Here is a 12,418-nt window from a genome sequence, read left to right as displayed (position 1 = left end):
TCAGGAGGTGTTTCCCTCTTTTTCGAAAATAAGGCCAATTTTCTCAGACTCTTGACTTTTGATGGGTAAGACTAACCTTAATGAAGACTAAACTTTTGATGTATCTATTGGTATCAAAATTCCGTTGTTTTAGAGTTTCGGTTACAATTGAGCTGGGTCACTCATTACTTACAGTTCGTTATCACGAACTGTTTTATTGTCATTTTGTTTGATTTAATTTTTTTTCTGTTCTTGACCATTTTTTTTTATTTTTAAAGAAAGACCATGAAAGAGGCTTAGTCTCTATTTTCAGGCAATGAAATAAATGTTTGTTAGTTAGAAAAACTACATCGCATTGGGCAATCAATGCCAACACAAAGACTAAAAATTCAATGCATGTCGACAAAGCTGTTCCTAGGATTGGTGGTTTCTAAGGAAGGAAGATTACATCCCCCCCCCCTCCTGACTCAAATATAAGCAAAACAAAGCCGAGTCAAAGGAAAAAATTTCATCCAGTGGGTCAATCCTCCAGCTAGAGCACCACCTCCAGCTGTGGCACCCGGGGCAAGCCCATCCGGTTGCCGCTTCTCCTAGGAGTGGCTCTGCATATCGACTTCGTAGATCTCTTGAAGTTTTTATTATTATATTAATCTACAAAAAACTTACGTCGCCAAAATAATTGGCAAGGTCATGCCATTCTGATTAGATTTCCAGATATCTGATGAGATGACATATGGTTTCAGTCTGCATTTGATTACTCAGATTCTGCAACAGGAAAGGTGTCCTATTTCGGGAAAATTGCATACTCACTTAAATATTGGGCTATACCTGTATCATTTATTGAAAAAAAAAAAAAAAAAAAACAAGTTGTTTAAACTGAAAGTAAGGAACAAAATTAAAACTTAAAAACAATAGAAATTATCATAGACAGCACAATCGCGCTGCCTTGGCACAATGTATTTATTTATTTTTTTTTTTTTCTTTAGACCTAGGCACTTCGTATCGAAGGAGTTGTCGTAGAAGCTTGGAAAAGGACTCATTCGATTGGAATGGCTAATGCCTTTTTTAATAGTGGAAAGTGATTGGAGGGCAACTAATTGATTGGAGGGCAACCTCCCACGCTCACCCTCCTATTTGCCCATTAAGTTTAAAAACTAAATTTTGCCTTAAGATTAAATCAAAATGAACTGTGTTAATGCAAATTCCCAATAAGGTATCTCAGCAGTATCCCAAGAACAACTGAGGGTATTATGTTCAAAATTTCGGGGTTACTTCTGCTCTGAAAATTTAACCAAATCAAAATAGTGTAAGTGTATCCAAGCTATCAAAGAAAGTAAGCAGATTTTTTGGCGAATGGTATCAAGTTTTCTATTATATAGCTGTGGTTTCAAACAGTTCGTGGTAACGAACTGTAAGTAAGGAGCGACCCGGCTCAATGGTAACCGAAACTCTAAAAAACGGGATTTTGATACCAATAGATACATCAAAAGAATCAGATTTTAATTCTGATTTCAAATATATAAGTTTCATTAAGTTTAATCTTACCCATCAAAAGTTACGTGCCTGAGAAAATTTGGCTGATTTTCGAAAAAAGGGGGAAAGACCCCTAAAAGTTATAGAACCTTAATGAAAATCACACCATCATATTCAGCGTATCAGAGAACCCTCCTGTAGAAGATTCAAGCTCCCATCTACAAAAATGTGGAATTTTACATTTTTTGCCAGAAGAAAGATCAAGGATGCGTGTTTATTTTTTTGTTTTTTTTTGTTTTTTTTTTTCCCCCAGGGGTGATCGTATTGACCCAGTGGTCCTAGAATATCGTGAGAGGGTTCATTCGAACGGAAATTAAAAGTTCTAGTGCCCTTTTTAAGTGACCGAAAAAAATGGAGGGCAACTAGGCCTCCTCCCACGCTCATTTTTTTTCCCAAAGTCACCCGATCAAAATTTTTAGATAGCCATTTTGTTCAGCATGGTCGAAAATATGATAAAAATGTCTTTTAGGATGACTTGATCCCCCAAAGTCCCCGGGGGGGGGCTTAAAGTTTTGAAATTTACTAAAGTTTTAAAGTGATGAGGTTGGTGGTTTTAGGTTCCAGACTGGGTGAGAGTATAGGGGGGGGTGGAGGGGGGGGCCTGAGCGGGGGGGGGGCTCGAGGGCCGGCGCTGGCAAGGCAGGTAGGGGTGTTGGGGGCCGGGAAAGTGCTATGAAGGGGGCGCCGGATTTCCCAGCATTATAAAAGAAAAAGATCAGGAATTAAATAAAAAAAAACAAGTTTTTCAACTGATCAACTGATTGTGATTAAGAGGTCGTTTTTAAAGAACTGGAAAAAAAATTCGAACTATAGTTTAAAGAGCAGGGTATTGACTAGGGGGCGAACCCCCTAATATACGTGTTAAAAATTTATGAATATAGAAGTTCGTTACGTAAGTTAATTCTAAGTTACGTATATTTATTACTAATAAAAACGTTCGTAAATAAAATTAAACAAGTTTCGAGAAAGCCATTTAACCAAATATAATATGCAAATTTTGTTGTAATTATTCATATACGGCGAGCAAGTATCCAAACCTGTATTAATTCAAAAATGTTCAAAAATTAAATTTAGAAAAAAACAAGTTTTTTAACTGAAAGTAAGTAACGACATTAAAACTTAAAACGAAGAGAACTTATTACGCATATGACAGGGACTTTCCCCTCTTCAACGCCTCGCTGTTTACGCTAAAGTTTGACTTTCTCACAACTCTATTTTTTTAAACAATAAAAAAACTTTAGCGTAAAGAGCGAGGCGTTGAGGAGGGGACAGCCCCCTTCATATACGGAATAATTTCTTTTCGTTTTAAGTTTTAACGTCATTCCTTACTTTCAGTTAAAAAAACTTGTTTTTTTTTATTTAATTCAATATATATCCGCGACACACACTTCCCTGCTGCACTTGAGTGTGGTAGTACCATCAGGATTCCCATAAATTTTGGCAAGTTAGGAAAAAGAAAATCGCCTTCTCCATTCTTACATTCAGACAGGAATGACCAGATTGTCACAAGTTTTGAAATGGATTGCATTGTCTGTGTGCCTCAGTGATCAAAACTCTCTGTCAAAATCATCAATGTCAAGGTTCAGGCACTTTCTTTCTTGATCTATGACAGCATATCAATGATGCTGACAAGACTTCATGACAAGAAACTACAAGATGATGATCAAGATTTGAGCATTATTTTTATGACCTAGACAAGAAAATGGTCTAAAAGACTGCAAAATTACCAATGTACTCAAGATTAAGATATAGATGTCAGGCGTCAAAGATCAAGCAAGACCAATGAACTGCTAATAACTTATTGTCAATAACTCATATTTGTCGTTATTGATACATAAACATATTTGTTTAGCAGCAATGTTAATTGTTTGACTTTGCACTCCTGATTGCATCTGCTGAATTCAAAGCACAAAATGGTAATTCAATATAACTAGCCAGAAAAAACATTGAAAAAGGGCTAAAAAGAAAGGAATAAAGCATATATCTTATCTTTGTCTCAAGATTACTTGCCAACTGCAAGAATAATAAAACAGAGCACCTATATTGAAGTTAGTTCAAGCCAAAGTTCAGCAAGCACAGGGAATGTGGATGATTTGAATATAATCCACAGTACAAATATAATAGACCAAAGCAGGAATATCAGACTTAGATTTAATGTAGCATCAACTTAGAAACATTTCTAGTGAGGCTTGTCCCATGTCAACATTCTACACATGAGAAAATCAGATAAAAATTTAGCTTTAAAGCTTCTACCTCAACAGTCCATTCAGCGTATCAGAGAACCCTACTGCGAAGGTTTCAATCTCCTATCTGCAAAAATGTGGAATTTAGCATTTTTTGCCTGAAGAAAGATCACGGATGCGTGTTTATTTGTTTGTTTTTTTCCCAGGGGTGATCGTATCGACCCAGTGGTCCTAGAATATAGTGGGAGGGCTCATTTGAACGGAAATTAAAAGTTCTAGTGCCCTTTTTAAGTGACCAAAGAAATGGAGGGCAACTAGGCCCCCTCCCACGCTCATTTTTTTTCCCAAGGTCACCCGATCAAAATTTTGAGATTGCTGAAGCCATTTTGTTCAGCATGGTCAAAAATATGATAACTATGTCTTTTAGGATGGCTTAATCCCCCGAAGTCCCCGGGGGGAGGGCTGAAAGTTATAAACTTTACTCAATGTTAACATATAGTATTGGTTATTGCGAAGTATACAGACGTTTTCAGAGGGGATTTTTTCTCATAATGGGGGAGGGGGTCGGAGGTTATGTGGGAGGACCTTACCATGAAGGAAGTTTTCATGGGAGAAGGGACATTGCTATGAAAGGGGCACCGGATTTTCCAGCATTATTTAAATAAAGATCAGAAATAAAAAAAAAACAAGTTTTTTAACCGAAAGTAAGGAGCAACATCAAAACTTAAAACGACAGAAAACATTACGTATATGATTGGGTTCATCCCCAAGTCAATACCTCGCTCTTTAAGCCAAAGATTAATTAGACCTTATTTTATGCACAACACTTTACAGATCATTATAAATTTCAACTGCCTTTCAAATGAGCCTTCATCCTAGGTTGGTTCGATTATTCCAGTGGGAACAAACGCCAAAATCACCAGAAAAACATACTGATAATCACACATTTAAACCTTATCAGAAAAAACAAGAATGTTAATATATCTTTATGGATATGGCGTTAAAACTTAAACCCAAGGGATAAGAGTTGTTTAGATAAACTACATTTGTTGATTTAATTTTCTTTAAGATTATAGCTTTTTTTCTTGGTAGCTCCTCTTTTTCTGAAATTATGAAAATATATTTGTGCTACCAGTGAAGAGGGTTTCTGCTAGTGTTATTGTATCAGCAACGCCTAACTCCTAACCCGTACAAAGCAAATATATATTTTCCCCTACAAGTAGTGTAGCGTACACTGAGCCCCAGTATCCCGGAATAGGATGGTGTTTGATTTTAGCTAGCACTAAGTTTGCAAGAGAATTAGGTCATGGGGCTGAACTGGGCTTTGGGGGTGGGGGAGCAGTTGCTCCCCTGCCCCATAGCAAGTTTTGCCTCTGACTGTAGATAAATGTTTTTGTCAGCTTTGGAAAGTAAAGAAGCAAGAACCACTGAGTGTAGAGGATGTGACATAAAAAGAAAAAGAAAGTAAAAGACTTGGCGATTTAAAGGTGTTTTTCAAGGCCAAATAGATAGATTTTACAGGGGGGGGGGGGTCAGGCACTGTAAATTGTGCATAAAGACATTTTTCAGCTTTAGAAAGTTAAGAAATTGGTGCCACTTAGCGGATAGGGTGTGGCATAAAAAGAGAAGGAAGAAAAGGATGATTTTAAGGCCAAATTTGTAAAACTTCCAAAGAGGAGGGATGTTTTTGAGTGTTTTATGTAGAAAATACTTTGTATGAGTTTCATATTTGGATTTTTGATACTTTTCAGCAGGCTGAAAAAGGAATAAGATTCAACTCGTATTAATTTTAAAGTAGAAATAGAGAATAGTAAATAAGATCCTGTCACTTTTTTTTAAAATCAACCTTATATGGGACCCCAAGTAAAGTGAAATTCATCAAAACGACAAAAGTTAAGAAGAAAAGCAATGCTATATAGAACTTATTAAAAATACAAGCAGCTACACACAAATTGATATCTTTCTTCATCGTTACTACAAATTGAACTGTGCAGATATACAAAAGTTCCACCTTTATATACCTTTTACTTTTTACACAATTAATTTTAAATCACGTACACGAATTAGTCAAGCCTCAGATTTCAGGAAATGTTTAAGCATACGTGACTTAATTTTTCTTTTATTAAATAAATAAATTTTTGCCTTCCTAATATTTCAAGCAATAATTTTTTTAGAATTCAGGCTTTAGCGATGAAATCAAAAGGTTGTGCATAGAAATAAGCACGTAGCAACAGAATTTGTCTTTTTTGATCTTGCATTTAGTTAATCAACTCTCAAATCTGCAAAGCAAACATTATTCTCTTGAAAATTTCCATTTTGTAAAAAATACCTTGGGCGAATATCTTTGAAGGCATGTTATTCATCAAGACAGGCTTTTCCTTGGCCTTTTTCACGCAGCTTTAGATGGGAATTAGTACGCTAGAATACAGGGATGGATCTAGAGCAAATTCTGTAGCAGCGAGGGGGAGGCAATATTACAAGGGTTACCAGTAAGCAAAATCTTTGTGGGGGGTGTGACACAGAAGGCAATAACTGGCCAAATTGACAAATTTATTTAAAAAAGAGTGGAAGGATTGAGAGAAAGGCTGCTTGCCTTCCAGTCTTTTTTTATTCTTAGAATGGGTACTAAACCTTTTAATAATGGGCACTAAACCTTTGAAATAATAACGAACTAGCGTTTTCAATTTACCGTAAACTGACTAATAACAACCGTTACTTGTCTCTCGCATCAAACCATCCGATCCAGGTAAAAAGGGGTGTAGTTATTTCTTTAGTTGATAGGGTATTAAAATTAGCATCACCAGAATACATAAGCAATTAACTAATTTTTATTAAGGGTATTCTAGTTGGTAATGGCTATCTGGAAAATATGATTTCTCAAATAATTGAAAAAAGGAAAAAAAGTTGATGGAACCAGAAATAATAGAAGACGATGGGTCAAATCAAGAAACAAATTGTATAACTTTACCTTTTATCCCAATATTTTCTCAAAAAATAGGAAAAGGATTAAAAAAACGTAATATAAATACAGCATTTAAATCAGGACAAACTATAAGCTCCTTGTTAAATAAAGGGAAAGACAAGGTACCGAGATATTTGCAAAGGGGAGTATACAAAATTCCATGCTCTTGTGTTAAATTTTATGTGGGAAGAACACAGCAGATTTTAGAAAATAGGCTACAGCAACACAAGAATGCCATAGATTACTCTCTAAAACAAAATAAAACACCGGAAACGTTTGAGTCAGCTGTTGCAGAACATGTTTATAATTTTCCTCATCACAGTATTTTATTTGATCGAACAAAATAGTACATACGTCTGTAGGACTTTTACAAAGCTTCAGGGAAATTATAGAAATAAAAAAGATAATATATGGGGGTATTAGTATCAATAGAGATGAAAGGGAATTTAGGATCAATTCAATTTATAATAGTTTAATTAAAAAGCAGGTAAGATTTTCAACCAGTACTGATTTTAATAATAGTTCTGAAACGAAAGATGACCTTGCGAACAAAGGTCAGATTGGGTTAAATGCTGGGAAAAGTAAACGAACTGCAGCTAAGCTTGCAAGCAAACGAATCCGTTCAATAATAATTCAAACATTGGGTGATGAGCTTGTGAGACCTAATTAGGGGTTATGGGCCGGGGGTTAGCTGACCTTTATTGTTTTGGTTTAAGTATAAATATATTCTTCATTTTTTGATAGATTTCCATTTATATACTATGAGGAGGCGTGTTTCAATCAATATAGACATTCGATTTTGTTTATACGCCAGTGAATGGAAGTGTTTATTTAATATGTGAGTTTTGTTTCCTATTTATCTATATTTTATCTTTTGTTTGTTTAGTATGTTTTTATATTGATGTAAGTTAAGGTTTTAAAAAGAAAATTTTTTGTTTCATTTTTTTCTTTCTTTTTTTCCGTTGAGAAAGGCTCCCTGACGTAGGGCCGAAATATTCGGAGTAATTTTGTTTAATTAAGTGTTTATTTTATTGTATTCACTGCTTTATAAACATTAAAACCCGTTTTTCTGGTTTCATTTTTTATAAATTATTCCGTATATGAAAGAGGCTTTCCCCTCCTGAACGCCTCGCTCTTTACGCTAAAGTTTTTTATTGTTTTAAAAAATAAAGTTGTGAGACAGTCAAACTTTAAAGTAAAGAGTTAGACGTTGAGGAGGGGACATTCCGTTTCATATACGGAATAATTTATGTTCGTTTAAGTTTTAATGTCGCTCCTTACTTTCAGTTAAAAAAACTTGTTTTTTTATTTAATATTTTAAAGGAGCTAATTTGATTGAAAATTAAAATTTATAGTTTTCTCTTAAGAGTCTAAAGTGATTGGATGGCAATCAGCCCTGCTCTTTAGCTAATGATTTTCCAGACACTTCCAACAAAACTTTGACACATATTTTGTTCAGCATAGCTGAATGGTCTAGTAATTACATCTTTAGGGTTATCAGGTAGGTCAACCCCACAGTTAAGCAGTTTGTCCATTATGCTTAAAAACTAAACATTGCTTTAAAATTAAATACAAACAAACTGTTTGTATTCTGGTTGCCAATAAGACATCTCAGCAATATACCAAGAACGACTGAGGGTAATAAGTTCAAATTTTTGGGGATACTTCTATTACAACTTCTGCTCTTAAAATTTTACTAAATCAAAAGAGTATATTTGCATCCAAGCTGTGAAAGAGCATAAATATCATTTTTTGGGAATGGTATTATCTTTTATTTATCAGGTAAAGTAGAGGATGTATATGACTGAATTAAACGCTACTATTTGTGTCATGATTTTTAAAAGAGTTTATGTTGTTAAAGAGTGGTGAAAAAGTTTCTCCAGCATATAAATAGCAGGCCACACTATAAATTCTTAAAGGAAAACTGGAAAGATTCAAGCTATTATTTTCCTTTTCCCTGACAAAAAAACTATGTCAATATAAAATGAACAGAAATTAATTAAAAAAACTTTTTCCACAAAATAAGTTTAAAAAAAAAGAAGAAAAGAACTCCATTAAGCCAAAATGAGCAAAAACAGAATCAAATGATCTACCAAGCAGACAACTCTCACAAATCATTATCAATAAATAAATGAAACCAAAACGAACAGAAATTAAAAGAAATAACAGAGTCAAACTGAAAACGAGTGGAAATTAATATGAGTAGGGTTAAAAACATCTATAGTTTCTAAAAGCCAGAATATAATTTGTGCTTTACTGAAAAAAAATTCTTTTAAATGATTCACTTTTATCAAGGAGGCACACTTGTGCCTCTATAAAGAGGCGACCCACCACAATGTTAAGCGATTTCAGGTCCTAGAGGTCGCAGAGAGACGGCGGTAATTGCATTTTGTAGCCCAAGCTCAAACTAAGAAACTTGAAAAATTTCATCCTCCTCCGACTTGATCTTCATGGGGTAAACTGGGCCGGAAGTTTCGACCCTCCCACCCCAGCCCCCCTTTCACGTTGTCCACTTGGGCTGAAATTTATAGGGTAGGCTGTCCAAGAGCCCGGTAGCTTATCCTCGAAATTTCAGCTCAATCTAATCACTCCGTCCCTGTTTTCAAAAAACCAAATAGAGCCACTTAAAATTCATTTCTTTTTTTTTTCTTAGCCACGCCTACAGGCCACAGTTGGCAACAGATCCGGGTTAATGAGGACTCAGTCGAAGCAGAATTCGACCTGTTAGGGCCTTTTGATATGTTCAGACCGAAAAAATTATCCCCCGAATTTACATTTACGAAAAACCTTGTTTTCCTATATTAGCCCATGTTAATTTTTCCCTCCACAACCCCCCCTTTAACGTTGTCTGATCGGGCTGAAATTTAGAGGATAAGCTTTCCTGGGGCCTGGGAGCTTATCGTCGAAATTTCAGCTCAATCTGATCACTCCTTCCCTATTGTCCAAAAACCACATATCAAGATTTTTGGGAATTTGCTTGCGTCGAAAATACCTTCTATTTGCTAAACAACAATTACTATTGTGTTTGTATAGTCCAGCGGCTGAGACTTCAGACTTTCAGGCGGATAACTCGGGTTCGATTCACTATCAGAGCAACTTTTTTATATACTTTGAAAAGAAACTCAGTTTCTTTTTTAAATTATTTGAAAAAAATTACGTTTTCTAAAGAGTTAAAGAGGCTGAGTTACAAGGTCGACCCTTAAAACGTACAGGGATTAGGAGGCACAGTTGGGGGGCTGTTAAAGAGGCTGAGTCACAAGTTTGAACCTTAAAACGTAGAGGGATTAAGAGGCACCCTGTACGACGTGATTTGAGTATTCAAGAATTAAAAGCCTTAACACAAGAATGTTCAAGAGCGGGGGTTTGGGGGGCGGCAGCCCCCAACTTTAACTCCTGACACGATCAGCTAACAGTTAGTCAAGCAATAATAAGTAATAAACTGTACAAAAACGTGCAGAAATTATTTGAAAAAAACTACGTTTTCTAAAGAGTTAAAGAGGCTGAGTTACAAGGTCGAACCTTAAAACGTACAGGGATTAGGAGGCACAGTTGGGGGGCTACCACCCCCAAACCCCCCGCTTTCGCAGCCTTTAAATATAAAAAAAAATTTCTTTAAACTGAAAGTAAGGAGCGACATTAAAACTTAAAAAGAACAGAAATTATTCCGTATATGAAAGAGGCTGTGCCCTCCTCAACGCCTCGCTCTTTACGCTAAAGTTTTTATTGTTTAAAAAAAGAGTTGTGAGAAAGTCAAACTTTAGCGTAAAGAGCGAGGCGTTGAGGAGGGCACAGCCTCTTTCATATACGGAATAATTTCTGTTCTTTTTAAGTTTTAATGTCGCTCCTTACTTTCAGTTTAAAGAAATTTTTTTTTATATTTAAAGGCTGCGAAAGCGGGGGTTTGGGGGTGGTAGCCCCCCAACTGTGCCTCCTAATCCCTGTACGTTTTAAGGTTCGACCTTGTAACTCAGCCTCTTTAACTCTTTAGAAAACGTAGTTTTTTTCAAATAATAACTCTAAGAAACCACAAATTAATTAAGATTTTAAGGAATCAATATCAGTATATGTATATTAAACTGGAAATGCCCACTTTTTTCAGTAAATTCATTTGAATTTTTTCAGTAAAGCACAAACTATATTCTTGCTTTTAGACAGCATACGGGTTTTGAACCCTACTCATATTAATTTCTGCTCGTTTTGAGTTTGACTGTTATTTATTTAATAAAAAAAAAACAACTTTTCGCTTGCTGGTCTCCAATTATTTTCGACCTATAAAATAGGCCTAGAACTCTGAATTTCTGATCGAATGAGCATCCTCCAAAGTTTTTCGACCAAGAAGCAGAGGTGGGGATAGAAAAGGGGCAGTCTCCCTCGTATTCAGAATAAATTCTGATCATTTTGGGGTGTAATGTTACTCTTTACTTTCATAATAATAGTGCAGACCAGAAATATTCACAGAAATCAAGAGGGACTATTCATCTATTTCACATTTCTAATGTATTTTTTTACCCCCTCCCCATAAGAAAAGAAAAGAAAAGTCCTGGATGAGGGCTTGAAGATTGCGCATCAATTTCTATCTCCACCCCTCTTGTCTCTCCCTTCAAACTAATGGTGTATTTATCTCAAGGTTGAATGAGAGTTGGGATGTTTTGGTAAAAAAATACACCTTTTGAGCTATCCCTGTCCCTCCCAAACTAGCCAAAATATTTTTAAGGTCTACACAAATTTTACTGTCTTAGGTAAATTCCCTGCTGTTCTACAATTCCAAACATTTGCATTTAAGGGCTTTAAACCTCTACAATGGGGTTCTTTGATTGTTTTGTAGTTAGGGAAGGAGGGATATGCCTCAAAGGGAGCATTTTAATGTCATAACATCCCAATTCTCTTTGAGTCTTTAGATAAATACTGAATTAGTTCTAATGGAAAGACAAGGGGAGGGTGGAGGTAGAAATTGATACATAATCCCCAGAGCCATTTCCAGGACTTTTGTTTGGGGGGATGTTTTTTGGGTAAGGGGTAAAAAAGCGTTAAAAAATGTACCAAAATGTGAAAATTATATTTAATACCAAAAGATCTCTGGGAATATTTCTGGTCTATGCTGTTATTATGAAAGTAAAGAGTAACATTAAACCCCAAAATAAACATATTTTTTCCGCTTAGGAGGGAGACTGCCCCTTCCTCATTCTCACCTCCACCTCATGGCCAGAGACACTTTGGAGGGGGCTCATTACGTCAGAAATTGAGGGTTCTAGCCATTTTTTATAAGTCGATAGTGACTGAAAACCAGCAAACCACGGAGGAAAATTTACCTTGGGGGGGGGGGGGGGGTATTTTCCGCTGAGGAGGTTATTTTCTTGGGGCTGGCTACCATACGGGGATTTTTAAGCTTCATTAAATAATCCTCAATGATCAATAACCGAAATGATCAATAGCTTTGAATTAAACCTTTAAAAGTCACTCTACTATGTTGCCTGCATGCTAGTTCTATTGGTGCCAATGGAGGGGAAAGAGAGTGCCTATTCCCCTTGGTTCTCGAAAATATCCATGCTGTATTTTGGAAAATATTTTATTTGGATTATTGTCGGTGAAAAGGGCCCTTTCTGGTATTTTCATTGAAAAAATGGAGATTAACCGAAGTGCACTTTTATGGTCGTATATGCCACTTTATGATGGTATTATCTAGTCGACTTTATAAAAATTGATTGAAATTTATGATTAATATTAAGCGTGAGTGAGAGGGTGAATATTAAAAAAGGAACAG

At 35.7% G+C, this 12,418-nt stretch overlaps 1 protein-coding gene across 4 annotated transcripts in view; it reads left to right on the top strand.

Moving 5' to 3' along the window:
* LOC148944188 (uncharacterized) overlaps positions 1-12,418 on the top strand; it is a 147,525-nt gene that overhangs the window by 106,328 nt on the left and 28,779 nt on the right. The gene's annotated exons all lie outside the window — the stretch shown is intronic.

This window comes from Artemia sp. Qi Xiang Cuo, chromosome 14 (assembly GCF_049724085.1).
Source record: "Artemia sp. Qi Xiang Cuo chromosome 14, ASM4972408v1, whole genome shotgun sequence".
Lineage (NCBI taxonomy): Eukaryota > Metazoa > Arthropoda > Branchiopoda > Anostraca > Artemiidae > Artemia > Artemia sp. Qi Xiang Cuo.
This window is presented reverse-complemented; position numbering and strand designations above follow the sequence as displayed.